This window comes from Scyliorhinus torazame, chromosome 8 (genome assembly GCF_047496885.1).
Source record: "Scyliorhinus torazame isolate Kashiwa2021f chromosome 8, sScyTor2.1, whole genome shotgun sequence".
Taxonomy (NCBI): Eukaryota; Metazoa; Chordata; class Chondrichthyes; order Carcharhiniformes; family Scyliorhinidae; genus Scyliorhinus; species Scyliorhinus torazame.
Genome location: NC_092714.1, coordinates 152,513,946 through 152,533,541, shown reverse-complemented (window position 1 = coordinate 152,533,541; position 19,596 = coordinate 152,513,946). Strand labels below are relative to the sequence as shown.

Sequence of the window (19,596 nt, the reverse complement as noted above, 5' to 3'; positions counted from 1 at the left end):
ACTTCACTAAGTGAGTTTGCAGAAATTTCTCAAGAGATTCTTCCCTTGGAAAATCTAGAGAGCAATACTTTGGAACAGAGACCAGAGACAGTGGTCAATTCAGATTCTGATTCTGTGGATTATACCTATCGTAATAGACACTGAAATAACTACCTAAGAAGTAGAATCATAGAATCACTACAGTGCAGAAGGAGGCCATTCAGCCCATCGAGTCTGCAGTGGCCCTCCAAAAGAGCACTCCACCCAGATCCACTCCCCCATTCACCCCATCCCCATAACCTAACCTGCACTAAGGGACAATTTAGTATGGCCAATCGGATATCTTTGGACTGTGGGAAGAAACCGGAGCATCCAGGGAAACCCACGCAGAAGGGGGAGAATATGCAAACTCCACAGAGACACTCAAGACTGGAATTGAACCCGCTCCTTGTCACTGCGAGGCAGCAGTGCTAAGCAGTACTAAGTACCATCTCAGAAAGGAATGAGGACACTTCCAAAGTCTCAAGTAACCAAGTTCAAGAATGCTGAATTCTACCAAAAAGGAATAGTCGTCCACCACAGAGACTATCAGATATCAAGAAATTATACATAGTGGATCTGTTGTATAAATGTTAGTTGTTGTTGTCACACGCATGAAGTAAAGGGGGAGGGGTGTTATGTATCAGAGAATACATTTCTGCTCATTATATGTAAAGTGATGTGTAGTGGCATCAGCAGAGTGTTTGTGTGGACTTTGAGCTGATCACCATCTTCGATTGTATGAGCAACACTTCTGAATGAACCCCTCATCATATTTTACAGGAATTCAGAGTGTGGGCACCTCCTTACCTTTTTTGCGGCAACAAAGAAATATAACAGCTGTGTAGGCAAATCTGGTTGGCCCTTTGCACACCGGTCATAGAGTTTTACAGCACAGAAAGAGGCTTTTCGGCCCATCATGTCAGTGTGAGCCATCAAACACCCACCTATTCTAATCCCACTTTCTAGCACGTGGTCCGTAGCCTTGTATGCTATGGTGTTTCAGGTACTCACCTAAATACTTCTTAAATGTGAGAGTTCCCACCTCTACCACCTTTTCAGGCAGCAAGTTCTAGATTCCCACCACCCTCTGGGTGAAAAGATTTTTCCTCAAATCCTCTCTAAGTCACCTGCTCCTTGTCTTAAATCTATGCCCCATGGTTATTGATCCCTCTACTAAAGTGAAAAGGTTCTTCCGATCTATTTCCCTCACCATTTTGTACACCTCAATGATCCCACAAACAACAAATAAGATGTATCACCATTTAAACAGTTTGTGGTGATGTTGCAGTTGATGGAGGAATGTTAACTAGGACCTTGTGATGCGCCTCTGCTGTTAATTTGTGGGGGATCTTTTAGGTCCACTTAAACATGTAGACGGGCCCTGGTTTTGTGTCTTATCCAAGAAACAGGTTCAGAGGGAGCTTTGGATAAAAGTAAAATACTGCGGATGCTGGAATCTGAAACGAAAGAGAAAATGCTGGAAAATCTCAGCAGGTCTGGCAGCATCTGTAGGGAGAGAAAAGAGCTAATGTTTCAAGTCCGATGACTCTTTGTCAGAGGGAGCTTTATTCTGCATCTAACAGTTTGATCCGATCTGCAGATGACCATATGTCCACATGAATTAGAATTTGGTCCCTCGAGCCTGCTCCAACATTCAGTAAGATCGTGGTGGATCTGATTGTGGCCGTAACTCCACATTCTGCCTACCCCCAGATAACCTTGTTAGTCAAGAGTCTAAATTCTTGATGCTTCGCTATGTCTGGAAAAATGACTGGTAATGTTTTGATCTGAGCTGAATTAGGTAATCTCAGGCAGTCTGACATCAGCCGCTGGGGCGGTACGGTGACATGGGTTAGCACTGCTGTCTCACAGAGCCAGGGACCAGATTCAATTCCAGCATTGGATGACTGTGTGTAGTTTGCAAGTTCTCCCCGTGTCTGTATGGGTATTACTCTGGGCGCTCCAGTATCCTGCCACAGTCCAAAGATTTATAGGTTCGGTGGATTGTCCTTGCTAAATTGCCTTTTAGTGTCCAGTGATGTGCAGTTTAAGTGGGGTTATGGTGATAGGGCGGGGTGTGGACATGTAGGGTGCTCTCTCAGAGGGTCGGTGCAGGTCCGATGGGTCGAATGGCCTCCTTCTGCACTGTCGGGATTCTAAGATTCATGGGCCTCTGCTTCCTTGGTGAAAGAGGGTAACAATGAGCCTAGGTTTTCATCTGAATGTGCTTGTAGTACTGTTGGATGGGGACAGGATTAAGCCTGACAGTGATTCTCACCATTGTTAAATGCCAAAATCTTTCAGCTCAGCGCACAAATTTAATTAAAAATCATGGGGCCTTGCCAGTTAGCAGTTGTGAGCTGATCCTTGTTTCAGGAGAATCTGCTGACCTATGCTTAATATAGAGGTTTGTCAAATGTTATCCCTTCATTTTTATCTTCATCTATTTGCAGATGATACTAAGATTGGTGGAGTTGCAGATAGCGAGGAGGACTGTCAAGAGAATACAGCAAAATATAGATAGATTGGAGAGTTGGGCAGAGAAATGGCAGATGGAGTTCAATCCAGGCAAATGCGAGGTGATGCATTTTGGAAGATCTAATTCAAGAGCGGACTATACGGTCAGTGGAAGAGTCCTGGGGAAAATTGATGTACAGAGAGATCTGGGAGTTCAGGTCCATTGTACCCTGAAGGTGGCAACGCAGGTCGATAGAGTGGTCAAGAAGGCATACAGCATGCTTGCCTTCATCGGACGGGATATTGAGTACAAGAGTCGGTCGGTCATGTTACAGTTGTATAGGACTTTGGTTAGGCCACAATTGGAATACTGCGTGCAGTTCTGGTCGCCACGTTATCAGAAGGATGTGGATGCTTTAGAGAGGGTGCAGAGGAGGTTCACCAGGATGTTGCCTTGTATGGAGGGTGCTAGCTATGAAGAAAGGTTGAGTAGATTAGGATTGTTTTCTTTGGAAAGACGGAGGTTGAGGGAGGACTTGATTGAGGTCTACAAAATTATGAGAGGTATAGACAGGGTGGATAGCAACAAGCTTTTTCCAAGAGTGGGGGTGTCAATTACAAGGGGTCACGATTTCAAGGTGGAGGGGGAAAGTTTAAGGGAGATGTGCGGAAAGTTTTTTACGCAGAGGGTGGTGGGTGCCTAGAACGCCTTGCCAGCGGAGGTGGTAGAGGCAGGCACGATAGCATCATTTAAGATGCATCTAGACAGATATATGAACGGGCGGGGAACAGGGGGAAGTAGATTCTTGGAAAATAGAAGACCGGTTTAGATAAAGGATCTGGATCAGTGCAGGCTGGGAGGGCCAAAGGGCCTGTTCCTGTGCTGTAATTTTCTTTGTTCTGTTCTAAAATGTCACAATGAGGTTGTATAATGAGTGTTTATGCACATGAATTTTGCGTTTCCCATCATATGCTTACTAGTGGTTGTGTGCTTATTCATATGATACTAGTCTTCTATTTATGGCCCTTTATTTACTAATCTCCAGCATTTCTGTACATACTCCAGTTAATCAGCCTCAACTAAAGCGGTTCCCTCTAAGTCCTCGAAGACACCCACATCCTTCGGCAAAACACTGTAAGAACCAAAATAGTAAATTAAGCATAGATCTTCATCATAAAATGTCTTATAACTGTTATGTGTGGGCAGATCTTCCTTTTGTGAAGTCTGTTTTACTCCCCCTTTCTATTTGGTTACAGTGGTCATTTTGTATTTTTGTTATAACTCTTCCTATCTAGATAGAAATGAATTACGAAAAATACAGCTGCCTTGGCAGTTGTTCACAAACTCCTCCAAATGTTACTTAAAGTAAAACTCAATGTGAAAAGAGGCACCAGATATCACAATCATGTAAGAAAGGTTCTCTAACAGCATTTTCCATTTATTTTACAAGCATCAGAACATCTTCTGCTGAGGTTATGAACATCTTGAACTCTATCCCCACCTTCCCAGCCAAATCCTTCATAAACTCTTCATGGCCCACGTCTGTAGCCTCTTGCTTATCGGTGGCTGCTTGCTGGGGAGGAGAAAGGAAAATGGTAAGAATTAAGAGGGAAGAGTAAGAATTGAGGAGGTGCAAAGGGGAAATAGGCTCTACAGCAGAAAGCGAACCAGTAGCAAAGAGATGAGTAAGAGAGAAAAGCAAAGGAAACAGGAGAGAAACAGAGGAGCAGAAGAGAGAGAAACAATTAAGAATAGTGAGGGAAAAACTGATGCCACGAGGAATGAGACAGAGAAAGCAACAAAAATGAAGAGGAGAGGACAGGAGATATTGTTTACAGGTGAACCAGTGTCATTGTTTATGGTGAACAACAACCTCTTTCCAATTCCCTAACCCCATCAACACATCCTAATGTTCCCTTTTCCTTCTTATCCAGCTTTCCTTAAACGTATGTGTACCGGGCGACATGGTGGCACAGTGCTGCCTTACAGCGCCAGGGACCAATGTTCACTTCCGGCCTTGGATGATTGTTTGGAGTTTGCACATTTTCTCAGTGCCTGCATAGGTTTCCTCTGGGTGCTCCGGTTTCCTCCCGCAGTTCAAAGATGTGCAGGTTAGGTGGATTGGCCATGCTAAATTGCCCCTTAGTGTCCAACAATGTGCTGTGGATCGGCTGTGATCAATGTGCGGGGTTAGGGGGATAAGGCGGATGAGTGGCCTAGATAGAGTGCGATTTTGGAGGGTTGGTGCAGAATCGATGGGCCAAATGACCTTTTCTGCACTGTATGGATCCTATGGACATTTGTCTCAAGTATTCCATGATGCAACAAATTCATCATTGTAAGCACTCACTGAGTAGAGACATTTTCCTGAACTTGCGAGAAGAAAGGAAGTGAGAAAATAGCATAAAATCTGTAACTGCACATCTAGAGAAAGAGGGGAAATGTTATGGAGGCTGCGAAAGTGAGAGAAGGGAGAAAATAAAATAGAAATCGCAGAGAAACAATAAAAGCAATGAACACTCGGAAGAAAACAAATCTATTAGAATATTGCAGTCAAACAGAACCAGGAGAGAAATATTGGAGGTTGTGGCAAAAGGGATACAGAGAGACAGAGGGAGAATCTAGATAGACTGCAGAGAGATGCAAGCACAGATGACAGGCTGAGAAATGAGACTAAAACAGTACAAAGAAAGGATGAAAGAAGAAGTCACAGCAAGAGTACAGAAATGAGAGAAAATATTGCAAAACTGGAGACATCACAGTAATGAGATAGAAAATGTTGAAATTATCTGCTGCAATTTGGCTGGAACAGTATTAGCTGATGCAGTACAAAATAGCAAGGTTTTGTTCTTTCTACCATATTGATTGTTAATCTTTTGTCTACTTCAGGTAATTTCGATAACCTTTGAGCTCTAAACAGTCCGGGAACCTGACTACCAATTTGATCAACATTCTTCCCTGATAACTCGGAAATAAAAAGAGTACAAGGCATTAGTTGGGGAAGATGGAAGAGGAGAGAGACCGTAGAGTGGGACTATCTATGAGTGGAGCGGGATGGTTGTGTTAGCAGTTTGATCTTTCAATAAATGTTTTGTCTGATACACAGGCCAAGATAGACCAGCAAACATTAATAAAAAGCTTGCACACAACAAAATGACTCATGTTAGCAGACCCTTTAATATAATGGTGACAATATAACCATTAACAGCAATCTCATATATATGTATTCGTTTCTAGGGAGCAATGTTATTTTGGCCCTGGTTATTGTCGGAATCAATGGAGAGATAATCCTTTTAGCTTTTGTGAGGTACTTGAAAGATTGCTACTGGCAAAATATCAAACATGGGGTTCATCTTGCAAGCTGTAATTTAAAAGTGATACAGATGTTAGTGCATGTTGTGAGTCATGCTGGACTGGAATCTATATTGGTGCTGTATTTTTTCTGTGTTTTATAACATCTCAGCAAATTTTATTTCCTTTAGTCGTATATTAGAATGGTATAAATGCCGAAGCACTTTCATGGCTCCAGTACCTGCACAAAATGTCTTTCTCCTCTCTCCAGAAGATTGTGTCTATTTTAGAAGTTATGGTCGGGTACAACCCAAACAATCATGTGTTGTAATAATTTACAGTGCAGCCAATTTAAATTTCTAACTCCCTGACATTTAACACGATAAAAATATTTAGAATATAAATACCATGTTATAGTTTTAACATTTACTGTCTGGTTTAGCTGCAAATCATGTGAACTCCTTCCTTGCTTCAGTTAATCCCTAAGATGCCAGCTTTAATGTGTTTACAGCTTTAATGTGTCAGAGGTAGATATTTGGACGAGCATGGAAAAATGTTATTAAAAAGATCCTATTTTGGATCACCAGCGGACTTTGGGGAGTTTGAACGCACAGGAATTACGTCTTTGTCCTCACATGTACAAATTCTCTGAATGAGATTTGTTGATGAACCCATTTATTCAACTGTGGTGTACCTTGTCACATAGTTTTGACTAAAGTCCAAGGAACGTGTCTGAATTTAATTTTTGGGAAGGTGTCTTCTTAGGGCTTTAAAAGTATGATTTTGTTACGGTTGTGTTGAAAGGCATGATTTTCTTTCATTATTTATTTGTTAAAAGGTTCTGTTGAGATAATTGCTTGCAGCTTGTTAAACCCCTGACAAGAATCTAATTACTTTCTCTCAGCCATCTGTCCTGGTGTGGCTTAATTCTGAAAGCTGTGTATCTGTGGGCCCTGGTCACTGCTGGCAGCAAATGAATTAAAAAGACCCCCACTTCAAATGGATTGACATTACTGTGCACATCTACAATATGACACAGCACTCATATTCTAGTAAAGCATCTATTTGTTTCACAGAGAGAAAACTTAATTGTATCTGATTGTTGCTAATTCCATATGGAAAGCATATTCTTATCACAGAGTTAAGGGATATCACTCATAACATGGCATCTGAGGTCAAACAGAAGCACCAAAGTTTGTTTGACAAGAATGACCAAGATGTTGGACATGAACATAGGAATTAGGAGCAGTAGACCGGTCAGCCCCTCAAGCCTGCTCTGCCATTTCATAGAATCATTGAATTTACAGTGTAAAATGAGGCCATTCAGCCCATCGAGTCTGCACTGACCCTCGGAAAGAGCACCCAACCCAAGCCGACACCACCACCCTTATTCCCATAACCCAGTAACCCCACCTAACCTTTTTTATTTTGGATACAATTTAGCATGGCCAATGCACCTAACCTGCACGTCTTTGGACTGCGGTAGGAGACCGGAGCACCCGGACAAAACCCACGCAGAGACGGGGAAAACATGCATACTCCTCCGCACAGACCATGATCCAAGCCCAAATCAAACCTGGGACCCTGGAGCTGTGAAGCGACAGTGCTAACCACTGTGCTACCATGCCGCACATTTGATAAGATCATAGCTGGTCTTAGTATGACCTCTGATTTCCTGTCTACTCCGAAGATACCCTTTGACTCCCTTATCAGTCAAGAGCATATGTAACTCAGCCTTAACAATATTCCATGAGCTTGTCTCCACTGCTCTCTGGAGAATGAAATTGCACAGACCAACGACACCTTGAGAGAAAAAACCTTCTCCTCATCTCCGTCTTAAATGAGACACCCCTTATTTTTAAACTGTGCTCCTGAGTTCTAGCCTCAATTCTTACAGATATTCACAATTCTCACAGATCCCACAAACCTTGACAAAAGATTATTCGAAAGAAAAACCCAAGCAAAATATGTGCTGCAGGCCAAACTAAGATGAAGAAGTGATGGTGGATAACAAGGCTGCACAGTTGCACAGTTTCAAGAAGCTGCCAATAAGCATGACCTGAAAGCTTTTTACAAATCTCTTCTATCTTTTTCTTGCCCCAAAACCAATGTTATAATCAAACTGTTCTCTCAGCAAACGGCAATCAGCTCCTAAAGAACAGGGATGAGACTCTCGCGTATTGGGCAGAGCACCTTAATAACCTCTTGAACGGGGCAGCACGGTGGCGCAGTGGTTAGCATTGCTGCCTCATGGTGCCGAGGTCCCAGGTTCGATCCCGGCTCTGTCCGTGTGGAGTTTGCACATTCTCCCCGTGGTTGCGTGGGTTTCCCCCCACAACCCAAAGATGTGCAGGGTAGGTGGATTGGCCAAGCTAAATAGCCCCTCAATTGGAAAAAAAATTAATTGAGTACTCTAAATTTAAAAAACAAAAAAATCAAATAACCCCTTGAACCAAGAATACACTATGCAACAATGCCATTGAATGTCTTCTAAAGCACGGCTTCTGGAAGAGATTACCATAACTCTACATCAAATCGGAGTTACCAACTATTTATGGGTAAGTCTCCAGGAGGCAATGACATTCCACCTGAAATATTCAAATACAGAGGAGATCATATAGTTAGGAAACTCAGTAGCCTCTTTCTACTTAATCTAGAACCAGGGGCATTTTGCTCCTGGATTACAAGGATGCTTCCGTAATTCACCCGTACAAATGGAAGAGAAATCCACCTGTGACAATCATGGTGAAATTTCACTCATCTCCACAACAGGAAAAATTATTGCAAGAGTTATTATTAACAAGATTTTCACATATCTTACAGACTCGGTGTACCTAGAATCAGTGTGGCTTTCATGCGAGACAAGGAATGGTTGATTTGATCTCTATGGCGCAACAAATATAAGAAAAGTCCCATTGACTTCAGTGTGATGTTCATTGACCTGACCAAGCCTTCGACACAGTAAACTGTGAAGGTTTGTGGAAGTTGTGTACAAATATGGCTGCCCTGAAAAGGTGATCAGTGTCATCTGCTCACTTTATGATAGCATGATGGCCAGTGTGATGCAGAATGGTGCATTATCAATGCCTTTCCTGGCACCAAGCAAGCCTGGACAATGGCTCCAGTTCTTTTTGCCATCTACCTTTTGGCCATATTTTTGTATTGTTATGATCCTTGACCAAACTTCCAGGTTTTTGGTTAATTTAATTAGGGACCAATAATGTTTGTTTGAAGTAGACAAAGTTTGAGATTAAAGACACTTCGTAAGACAATAAAGCCACAAGATTCCACAGCTTTTGAACAAATAAATGTTACTATACCAAGTCAGAAAGATAAACCAATTTACAATATCTGTCTCAGACTCTTAACATTCAGGGTTAATCTGGCAGTGCCAGGCTGGCACCCAGGTGGCACTGCCAGGGTGCCAGGTTGGAATTGCCTGGGTGGCACCAGCAGTGCCAGGGTACTACCCTGCACAAAGGGCATATATCTGGGGGCCTCCGATTCCCTGGAAGACCCCATGAATGCCGTTCCGTCTGGTCCCTGTTTATGAAGACCAGCACTGAACGGTGCTCGCTCGAGGTCTCCAAGGTAAAGGAGTTAGATCCCATGCCTCGGATACCTCAGGATGAGTGCAGCTTCAGAAATATTCAAGAAACTCAACACCATCCAGGACAAAACAACCTGCTTGACCGGCACCTCATCCACCACCTCAAACATTCACTTCCTCCACCACTGACACAGTGACAGCATGTGTACCATCTATAATTCATCAAGGCTCCAGTATCAGCATCTTCGTAACCACAATTTTTTCCACCCAGAAGGAAAGACAAGGTCAGAAAATGCATGGGAACACCACCTCTGGCAAGTTCCCCTGAAAGCCACACACACTGTCCTGACTTGGAACTATATCACAGTTCCTCAACTGTCGCTGGGTCAAAATCCTGGAACTCCCTTCTTCACAGCACATTGGGTGTAACTACACCACAGGGACTGCAGCAGTTTAGGAAGATGGTTCACCACCACCAGCCTGAGTGCATTTAGACAGGTGCAACTAACTTTGCCAACTTATCCTTGGCAGCGATGCTCATATCCCAGGACTGAACAGAAAACCCTCCAGCTGCAGTGTTGGTGAAAAGTGGTTCAGTCCCTTCACACTACATTTTTTAACAATTCAAGTAAGTGGGAGTCCCTGAAGGAAGACGTCTACTTCATCTGGTAGTCAGTAAGGGCCTTTGAAACCAATTTATATTTCAAACTTAGTGTCAGTCCAGAGTAGTTTTGGTTTGTGGAGTGTGAAAGGATTCCAGGTTGCACAGCATGGACCATGTATAATCAGGTTCAGCACGCACCACTGAATCCCAGGAATATATTCTTTTAACCAGTGAGCATTGCTTTTTGTTGGCCCTATTAAAATTAAACTACTGTACTAGAGTTAGCTCAGCTGGTAACGCTCTTGTTTCTGAGTAATAAAGTCATGGGTTCATTTACCACTCCAGAGACAATATTTATGTTTCCCCACCTTGCTCCTGTGGCTCCCACAGCGCTTGTGTCAGATGTTAGATTCATTTACTCATGTAGTGCACAGGTTCTTCCAAGAATCAGCAACACCAACAGGGCTTGAAGCATGATGAGAGAAAGAGTGGGACTTTTTTCCCCTTCTGAGAATTGGTGACACCAGTGGTGAGAGAAGGAGCTGGACATCTCTCACCCTCCCAGAATCATCGAGACCAAGGGTCCTTGAAGAACAGTGATAGAGCAAGTGACTTCCCTTTTGGGAATCATGAGACAAGCGTGGCTTAAAGTGCAGCGAGACAGAGTGGGATTTCCTTCCCTTCCACTAATCAGCGTGACCAGTGGGTTAGCTTCTGCCGCTCCTATAACCAAGTCAGAACCCGCATTCAGTAAGGTGTGACATCATGGGGAAGCAAGAAGGTGATTGACTGATGAGTATTTCCTAAGTATCTGAACTAGGGAATTTTAGTCGGGGTAAGTAGAATATATATTGGACTTCCGGTGGCGACATGTAGGAGGAGGTCGCACGTCGGGTTGTTCCTGCCAGAGCCCATGGTTTTTGGCCTTTATCACTCGTTTTTTGGGAAAAATTTCCATGAAAACCTGTCCCAATTGAAAGGATGTCTAAGAACCAAAGAAGGAATTTTTTGAAGAAAGGTACGTCGCTAGTCCACCGGGAGGGTCGTGTTCAGTCAGGAGTATTGAAGGAGGAAAGATGGCAGAAGTGGGCTCTTTGGGTGGGCTGCTTCAGTAACGATGGATATGCTGGCAAAGGTGGCGGCGGCTGAGTTTGAGAAGCAATTTAGTAAACATTTCGAGTGGCTTGGGAGGGAATTGCTGAAGAATTTGAAGAAGTCGGCAGGGGACCTCCCCCCCCCCCCCCCCCCCCCCCCCCCCCCCCCACCCAACCACACACACACAATTCATTTGGTGATGCGGAATGTGTGGTGGCTGGGGGCCCGGTAAAATGCACAGGAGTTAATGCTCATTTGAAGAGCTTGAGGTTTGTTGTGGTGCTGCTGCAGAAGTGCAGAAGACACACTTGTGGGTGAAGGACCAAGTAAGGTTCCGTAAGGGTTGGGATAAGCCAGGTCTTTCACTTGGGCTTTGAGTGTAGTGCCCAGGGAGTGGCAATCCTGATCAATAAAAGAGTCCGATTTCAGATGCAGAAGGTGGTGGCGGATCAAGAGGGCAGATATGTGACGGTCTCGGGGGTGCTGGAGAGAAGATCGGTAGTTTTGGTTCATGTATATGCTCCCAAGTTAGGATGATGTAGAATTTAGGAAGAGGGTAATGGCAACTATCCTGGAGATAGATACGCATCAGTTGATCCTGGCAGGTGATTGTAATATGGTTTTGGATCAGAAGCTGGAGTGCTCCAAGCCAAATTCTTTGTCTCCTTCGAGGGGGGTGGCAAAGGTGTTGGCGGCGTTAATGGGAGAGATGGGCAGGGAACAGCTCCATGGTTGTTTCTGCACCCGGGAGGCAAAAAGTTCTCCTTTTTCTCACTGGTACATAAGGTTTATTCGTCTATTGATTTCTTTATTATGGGGAGGTCTCTGTTACTGGGGGTTTGGCAAGTGGAATATTCTGTTATTGTTTTTTCAGATCATGCCCCGCATCTGGTAGATTTATTGAGTTAACAGAGATGAAGGGTATGATTTGGTGGCAATTACTGAGAAATGGCTTCCATCAGGCAGAAGGTAGAGAAGTCTAAAGACCCGCACATCCAGACATAGGAACAGCTTCTTCCCAACAGCTACAAGACTCCTTAATGACTCCCTCTCGGACTGATCTGTTCCCTGTAAGAACACCATTCACGGTGCCCTATGCTGCTCTTGCTCATGTATTTGCTTTGTTTGGCCCCTTGTTCCTCACTGTAACCAATCACTGTTTGTCGATGTACCATTTATCAGTGTTCTCTGTTGATTATTCTTTTGTCTACTTTGTACGTACTGTGTACTTTCCCTCGGCCGCAGAAAAATACTTTTCGCTGTACTTTGGTACATGTGACAATAAATCAAATCAAATCAAATCAAAACATGGTGTTATGTGAAGGAGATACCAGGAACTTTGGTCCAGAAATGAGATCCAAGAAGTAGCAAGCAATTTAGGGGTTAAACAGTCTGAGTAGAAAATACCTGCTAGGACAGAGCCAGAGGGATATACCGAGTTTCACTGTCCCAGTCAGAATTAAACTCTTTAGTGGGATTACACAGGATGCCCCAGATCTATTGTCCTTCAAGATACTACTGTCTGTCCAGCCATTAGCCCATTACAGAGTCTGATGGCCTCTTTGTCCGTCAATGGGAGGTTGGTTGCATATCAATAGCATGGCTCTGTTTTTTCTATATAAATGAGAGTGGGCCATCAAACAGCCAAGATAATGATAATAGGATCAAGTCTGGAAACCCCAGAGAACCTTTATACGAGGGTCTGGGCTTCGAGAGAGAGAGAAAAAAAGAATCCTGTTTTGAACAGATAGAAGATAAAGCTTTGGAAATTGACCGAGGTCATGAAAGGTGCCACCGAGGCAGGCTTTGGAAAAGGGTTCTGAACAAATGCCCTAACAAGAAAAATTATTTGTAAATGCAAGTCACCTTTGCCTGTCCGTGTAAGTGGAACGAGAGCTGCATGTTTATTTAAAGTACTGTTTAATGGCAACTAGTGTGTTAAGGTTAGGAAACTACATGTAATCTGTTCTGGTTAGAGTTGAAGTTTAAATATTGTATTATTTTCTTTTGTTTTAATAAAGTTTGTTAATAAACTAGCCAAACCCTATTTTTTAGATGATCACTTCTGGAATGAATCGATTTTTCCACACCGTCTTAAAACTTTAAAAAGTTATGCTTTGGCCCAGTCTCTTAGCCACTGTTGAGAGATGACCAGGCGTCCGTAACAGTGGTTACAAGGGGACCAAGTCTGGGAGTTTAATATCTAAGGGTACTCAGTATTTTAGAAGGATAGACAGAAAGGAAAATGAGGTGGTGTAGGTTTGTTCGTAAAGGGAGGGATCAGTGTTGTTGTGAGAAATTATACAGACACTGGGGATCAAGACGTAGGATCAGTCTGGGTAGAAATAGGAAATAACAAAGGAAAGAAGTCCCTGATGGGAGTAATCTATAGGTCCCCAAACAATAGTTCCACAGTGGGGCACAGTATAAACCAGGAAATTCTGGAGGCTTCTACAAAAGTTACAGTAATAATCATGGGCGATTTCAATATGCATATAGACTGGCAAGGGTAGCTTCAAGTGGCACTTCATTGTATGTATTAGAGGTTGTTTCTTGGAGCAATATGTTGTGGAAGCAACCAGGGAGCAGGCTATTCTGGATTTGATATTGTGTAATGAGGAGGGATTAATTAATGATCTCAAACTTAAGGATGCTCAAGGGAAAAGTGATCACGGCATGCTAGAATTTCAAATTCAGTTTGAGGGTGAACTGGAATCCCACACTTGTGTTCTGGAGTTAAACAAAGGTAATTACATAGGCATGAGGACAGATTGGGCCCTAATGGACTGGGCAGGAAGACTAAAAGGTAGGACTGTTGATAAGCAGTGGCAGGTGTTTAAGGAGTTATTGAATTCCTCCCAAGTAAAATATATTCCAGAGAGAGAGAAAAATTGTAAGGGGAAAAAACATTCATGGTTAAGCAAAGAAGTTAAAGATAACACAAAGACAAAAACTAACGCATACCGTATTGCAAAAGTCAGTGGTATGCTGGAAGATTGGGCAACTTTTAAATATCGACAAAGGATTACTTAAAAAGTAATAAAAAGAGGAAAGGTAAATTATGAAGGAAAACTAGCACAAAATGTAAAAATAGAATCGCAAAACCTTCTATAAGTATCTAAAAAGGAAGAGAGTAATGAAAGTGAATTTTGCTCCCTTGGAGGATGAGACAGGGGAGTTAATAGTGGGGAACACAAATGGTGGAGACATCAAATCAGTATTTTGCCTCAGCATTCACAGTGGAGGACACTAGTACCATCCCAATAGTAACAGGTAATGCAGAGGTAATAGAAAGGGAGGAACTAAGAACAATCAACTTCAACAGGGAAAAAGTACTGAACAAACTATTGGGATTGAAGGCAGACCAATCCCCAGGGCCTGATGGCCTACACCCTAGGGTCTTAAAGGAAGTGGCAGCAGAGTTAGTGGATCCATTGGATATAATATTCCAAAATTTCCTGGATGCTGGAAAGGATCCAGTGGATTGTAAAAATGCTAATATCCAAAAAAGGAGGGGGGCAGCAAGTAAGAAACTATAGACCAGTTAGTTTAACATCTGTTGTTGGGTAATAGTTAGAATCCATTAGGAATGAAGTAATAGCAAGACATTTGGAAAGTCAAAACACATCAGAGTCCGTATGGTTTTATGAAGGGTAAATTGTGTGTGACTAATTTGTTAGAGTTCTTCAAAGATGTAACAAGGATAATGGAGATCCTGTAGATGAAGTATATCCAGAAGACATTTGATACGGTGCTGCACAAAAGGTTGACACAAAAGGTAAGACCACATGGGGTTTGGAGTAATTTATTAGCTCGAGTAGAGGACTGGGTTAACCAACAGAAGGCAGAGAGTCAGGATAAATGGGTCTTTTTCTGTTTGGGAAGATATAACTAGTGGGGTGCCACAGGGTTCGGTCCTCTGGCCTCAACTATTTACAATCTATATTAAGAACTTGAATTCAGGGAGAGGGTACTACAGCAAAATTTGCAGAAGACACAAAAATATGTGGGAAAGTTGCAATTGTCATGTGAGAGTACCTTTTATAAATGGGTGTGTATATAAATATCTGTAGTGAGAGTACCTTTAAGGAAAGAATTTGGTCAAACATACATGGAGCTTGAACGGCTCAAACAGAGTAATTTTGATAGGTGGATAAGGGCTTTGAAAATAGACCAAACATATGAAGCTCTCAGAGAAATTATACTTTTGGAGGAGTTTAAAAATTCAATTTCTGATGTAGTGAGAACTCATGTGGAAGAGCAGAGGGTTAAAACTGCGAGATTAGCAGCAGAAATGGCAGATGATTATGAATTAGTTCATAAATCAAAGCTTGGTTTCTGACATCAGTTTCAGCCTGTGAGGGATAGAAACTGGGGACATGAGAAATACTCAAGTGGTAAAGGTAAAGGTGATCTGATGGGAGATAATAAGGAGAGTGTGCCTCAGACTAAAAAAGAAATTCAGGACGGTGGAAAAGCAATTAAAAATTTCAAATGTTTTCACTGAAATGAACTGGGCCATGTAAAGTCACAGTGTTGGTGGTTGAAGAAAAGCACTAGGAAGTCTGATGTGGTAAAACAGGATAAGGCAGTGGAGTTTGTGTAAGTGGTAAAGGAAAGCCCAAGTGAAGCGAAGGAGGTGCAAAAGATTGTACAGCCTGATCAAGAGGTGATTGAGAAGAAGGTGCCAGACCTCTTTAACAAATTTACTTGTGTGGGTAAAGTTTACTCATGTGTATCAGGAGGAGCAGGTAAAGAAGTCACAATTTTAAGAGATACTGGAGCTTTAATGGTAAGAGATGAGGAGTTATGTCGTTTGGAAAGAATATTGCCTGAAAAGATGGTAATATGTGGAATTCAGAGTGAGCGGAGTAGTGTTCCATTACATAAGGTAAGGTTGGAAAGTCCAGTGAAGAGTGGTGAAGTGGTAGTAGGAGTAATAGAGAAACTATCTTGTCCAGGAATACAGTTTACCTTGGGCAATGATATAGCTGGATCGCAGGTGTGAGTGATGCCTTCTGTGGTTGATAAGCCAGTGGAAAATCAGACAACTGAAGTGTTAAAGGACGAATATCCTGGGATTTTTCCGGATTGTGTAGTAACCAGGTCGCAAAGTCACAGGTTAAGATAAGAGGAGAAATCAAAGAGTGAAGATGAAGTGGAAGTTCAATTATCAGAAACGGTTTTTGATCGGATGGTTGAAAAAGAACAAGAACAGGTGGAGGATGAGGCGGATATTTTTAGTTCAGGAAAATTGGCGGAGTTACAACAGAAAGATATAGAAATAAAACGGATGTATCAGAAAGCATAAACGGAAGAGGAATCTGAGTGTATACCAGAGTGTTATTACCGTAAAAGTGAGGTCTTCATGAGAAAATGGAGACCTTTACATATGCAATAGGATGAAAAGTGGGCAGAGGTTCATCAAGTAGTATTGCCGGTAGGGTATAGAAAGGAGGTGTTGGGAGTTGCACATTAGGTACCAGTGGGAGGTCATTTGGGAATAAGGAAAACTCGAGCTAAAATCCCAAAACATTTTTATTGGCCTGGATTACATAAAGGTGTAGTTAAATTTTGTCAATCATGTCACACATGTCAAGTGGTAGGGAAAGCTCAAGCAATGATAAAACCAGCGCCCTTAATAACCATTCCAGCATTTGAGGAACCTTTTACAAGCGTTCTAATTGATTGTGTAGGACCGCTTCCTAAAACGAAAAGTGGGAACATATATCTTTTGACTATAATGGATGTGTCTACTAGGTTTCCAGAGGCCATTCCAGTACGTAATATTACAGCTAAAAAGATTGTGGAGGAGTTACTTAAATTCTTTACTAGATATGGACTACCTACAGAAATACAATCAGATGAAGGATCAAATTTTACCTCAAGGTTATTCAAAGAAGTAATGGATATCTTAGGAATAAAACAATTTAAATCAACTGCATACCATCCAGAATCACAGGGAGCGTTAGAAAGGTGGCATCAGATATTAAAGACAATGTTGAGGGCTTATTGTCATGATTATCCAGAGGATTGGGATAAAGGAATTCCATTCGTATTGTTTGCAGTTAGGGATGCACCTAATGAGTCAACCAAATTCAGTCCTTTTGAAATAATTTTTGGTCATGAGGTAAGAGGACCACTTAAATTGATTAAGAAAAAATTGGTGAGTGAGAAATTGGAAATTACATTATTGAATTACATGTCAAATTTTAGGGAACAATTAAATAGAGCAGGTGAATTGGCTAGACAACATTTAAAAGTGGCACAAAATGTGATGAAACGGGTAGCGGATAAGAAATGCAAAGTTCGTAGTTTTTGCCAGTGGAGATAACGTTTTAGTATTGTTACCAGTGTTAGGTGAATCTTTAAAAGCGAGGTTTTATGGACCTTATCAGATTGAAACAAAATTAAGTGAGGTGAATTATGTGGTAAAAACACGAGATAGAAGGAAGACTCACCTAGTGTGTCATGTGAATATGCTTAAAAGGTACTTTGAAAGGGAAGGAGAGAAAAAGGAGATTTTAATGATTCAAACTCAAAGTGACGAACCAAATCCAGATGACAGTGAATTTGACATACCTCAAACTAAATTGGAAAACGAGGATGTTCTTAAAAATTGGGATACATTGTTGAGTTCCCTTCCAAAGGAAAAACAAACTGGCCTGAAAGAGTTATTGATGTCACATGGGCAAGTTTGTGGAGATAAATTGGGAAGTACTAAAATGGCTATATATGATGTAGATGTTGGAAATGCTGTTCCAAGCAAACAACATCCATATAGACTTAACCCGTTAAAATTGGCACAGGTTAACAAAAAGATTGAGAGTATGCTTAAAAATGGCATAATTGAAGTGGCGTGCAGTCAATGGAGCTCACCCATAGTGATGGTACCTAAACCCAACGGTTGTGTGTGGACTATAGAAAGGTTAATGCAGTTACAAGAACGGACTCTTATCCTATCCCATATTTGGAGGATTGCATTGAGAAATTGGGATACTCAGCTTTTATTTCCAAATTGGATTTACTTACAGGTTACTGGCAGGTACCTTTATCCGAAAGGGCGAAGGAGATTTCAGCTTTTGTGACTCCAGATGGTATATACCAATTCAAAGTTATGCCATTTGGCATGCAAAACACCCCAGCCACATTTCAACGGTTAACTAACAAAGTCATTTCAGGATTACCCAATTGTGCGGTATACATCGACGATCTGGTAATTTTCAGCCAGATATGGACAGAACATTTAAAACATCTGATAGAGTTATTTGATCGACTTCAGGAGGCGGGTTTGGTGATCAACCTAGCCAAAAGTGAATTTGGAAAAGCCCAAGTCACTTTCCTTGGCCATCCAATCGGACAGCGTCGAATGGTTACACGGGATGTGAAACCAACAATTATTGAGGAGTTTCCGATACCCTCAAGACGAAGTGAAATAATGCGATTTCTTGGCATGAGTGGATTTGATCGAACATTTGTGAAAAATGTTTGTAGTGTGGTTGCTCCACTGATAGACTTGCTGAAGAAACGTCAAAAAGTTCAGTGGTCTTTCAACAGGCATTTGACTGCCTGAAAGCTGTTATAACCAATGCTCCTGTGTTGGAGAATTACAAGGGACTCTGTGATCAGATTGAACTAAAGTACTTGACTTTAAAGAGAAATGCCGAGGCGTAGAGAAATGGATGGATCGTGCAGAGACCTTCTTGTTCAAAAAGACTGTCAGTTGGAGGAAGAAGAAGAAAAAAATGGACTATATTATTATACCTGTTTGCGTGATTTGTTTTTTTAAAACGAAAAAATATATTTACTGTGTGCATTTCTGAAAGGATAGTGAAAAGGTGAAAAATGAAACCATCTTGAAGTTGATGGGGGTTTTTTTTCTTGGGGGGAGGTGTCATGGTAGAACCCTCAAGAGTATTGAAAGTCAGAAAGATCTTGGTGTACAGGTCCACAGGTCACTGAAAGGGGCAACACAGGTGGAGAAGGTAGTGAAGAAGACATACGGCATGCTTGCCTTCATTGGCCGGGGCATTGAATATAAGAATTGGCAAGTCATGTTGCAGCTGTATAGAACCTTAGTTAGGCCACACTTGGATACAGTGTTCAATTCTGATCGCCACACTACCAGAAGGATGTGGAGGCTTTAGAGAGGGTGCAAAATACATGAATGGGATACGGACCCAGGAAGTGTAAAAGATTGTAGTTTAGTCGGGCAGCATAGTCGGCATGGGCTTGGAGGGCCGAAGGGCCCGTTCCTGTGCTGTACTTTTCTTTGTTCTTTGTAGTACCTTTAAGAAATGGGTGTTTATAAATGGGTGTGTATATAAATATCTGTAGTGAGAGTACCTTTAAGAAATGGGTGTTTATTGTTGCAGTGATGTCAGCGAGTGGGTGGAGCTAGGCTGTCTGTCAGCTTTTTACTTTCGCTTTAGGCTTTTGCTGCAGGGTGGATTTGGTTTAATTTTTAAATTTGGAGAAGCTGCAATCACAGCAGGATGTGTGTGAATCTCTGCAAGCTTATGAATGTCCATTTGCTGATTTCAATGTGGTAACTTCTCAGTAGTGAAGTTAAGCCTG

At 42.0% G+C, this 19,596-nt stretch overlaps 1 protein-coding gene and 1 long non-coding RNA gene across 5 annotated transcripts in view; both read left to right on the top strand.

Moving 5' to 3' along the window:
• Positions 1 to 7,281, top strand: part of LOC140428197 (uncharacterized) — a 49,900-nt gene extending 42,619 nt beyond the window's left edge. Inside the window, exons 2-3 of the long non-coding RNA XR_011948730.1 lie at positions 3,930 to 4,074; positions 5,369 to 7,281. This is a non-coding gene — a long non-coding RNA (uncharacterized lncRNA). The remainder of the gene's footprint in view (positions 1 to 3,929; positions 4,075 to 5,368) is intronic.
• dgkh (diacylglycerol kinase, eta) overlaps positions 1 to 19,596 on the top strand; it is an 857,220-nt gene that overhangs the window by 100,577 nt on the left and 737,047 nt on the right. The gene's annotated exons all lie outside the window — the stretch shown is intronic.